At 27.8% G+C, this 1,362-nt stretch overlaps 1 protein-coding gene across 1 annotated transcript in view; it reads left to right on the forward strand.

The window, feature by feature from the left end:
* LOC106692668 (uncharacterized) overlaps positions 1-1,362 on the forward strand; it is a 277,584-nt gene that overhangs the window by 157,075 nt on the left and 119,147 nt on the right. The gene's annotated exons all lie outside the window — the stretch shown is intronic.

Consider the following 1,362-nt stretch of genomic DNA (forward strand, 5'->3'; position numbering starts at 1 on the left):
AAACTTTATTGAGAATAAAGATTCGACCATTTCCTTTTATATAGAGATATAATTATACATATATTTATTCATATTTTATGATTTATTAGTTTTTGTTGTTGATTGTTGCTTAAAGGCGTAAAACCCTCTGGTCATCAACGCCTATGGTATAATAGGTATAAAAATAAAAAGATAAATAATAGTAAAAGTAAAACAACATAAAAATAAAATAAATAAACATGATAAAAGTAAAAAAATAAATAAATAAAAAATATAAAAATAAAATAAAGTAAGTAAAAAACATTAAAAAATAAAAATCGAAGAGGAGTTATAATTTATAAAGAAGGCGATGTGCTTTTAAAAATTCAAACACTCCTGTAATTTTAGCTTCCTCATCTGCGAGAGCTTCGGATAAATTTGGGTTCAGTCCTATCCTATTTATTGTTGGCAAATAGTGAGTACACTCTTCGAAAATATGTCTAATCGTAAGAATGGACTGACAATATTTGCACGTTGGAGGTGGCAGTTTTCTGATCATGTGAGAGTGCGTGAGGAGAGTATGACCTATTCTAGCTGATTTATTAGTTTTTGAATCGAAATGAATCAATTGAAAATCGAATGGAGATGAATCGATTAATTATTCTAACTTTCTTCTGTACCCATATTTGTACTATTAATAGAGGTTTTAAATAAAAATAAAAACCTTTTCTTTACTAATTTTGGAAATAAGCTTTCAGTTCAGAATTCTACTATCTTCAATTTCAACAGTTGTCAGAAAAGAATTTTAAATAAAATTTCTCATTATAAAATGTTAACATATACCTTTGCAAAAGTATACCAAAAAGGTCACTAAAGCTATTAACTTGAACAGCACTGATGAAGCCCTACAAAGTGGGGCGAAACGTTAACTATTTTTGTTTGTTACCTGAACTGAGAATATGCCAGGTAGAATATGCGCGGGGCAAATTATTTTTGGGTTGGAAAGATTATATACAGAAAAATTTTTGAAGTCTATTATATTCAACAAATAAAACCTATATATTATAAAGGAAGAAAGTACAAAGAATATAACAATGCCGTCATAGCTAACAATCGGGGATTGCCTCTTCTTTCCCGTCAAAAGATCGCACCGCTTTTGTTTAAAATCACATGTTTTCTTTTAGTAAACAAATATCTTATAGTTAAAATAAATCGATTTCACAGACTAAACTAATAAAATTATAACATTTTTATTCAATGTTGCTTTAACATTGTTTCTATTTTGACGGCAACCCTGACCATCTTCTTCATAATTTGAACTATATATGGGCAACTATTTATATATTTTTGGATAAATGTTGCACCAATACTGTCTTATTTTGGTCTTTATCTTTATTTTATAAA

This window comes from Halyomorpha halys, unplaced genomic scaffold (assembly GCF_000696795.3).
Source record: "Halyomorpha halys isolate HHAL.00 unplaced genomic scaffold, Hhal_1.1 Scaffold65.1, whole genome shotgun sequence".
NCBI classification, from domain to species: domain Eukaryota; kingdom Metazoa; phylum Arthropoda; class Insecta; order Hemiptera; family Pentatomidae; genus Halyomorpha; species Halyomorpha halys.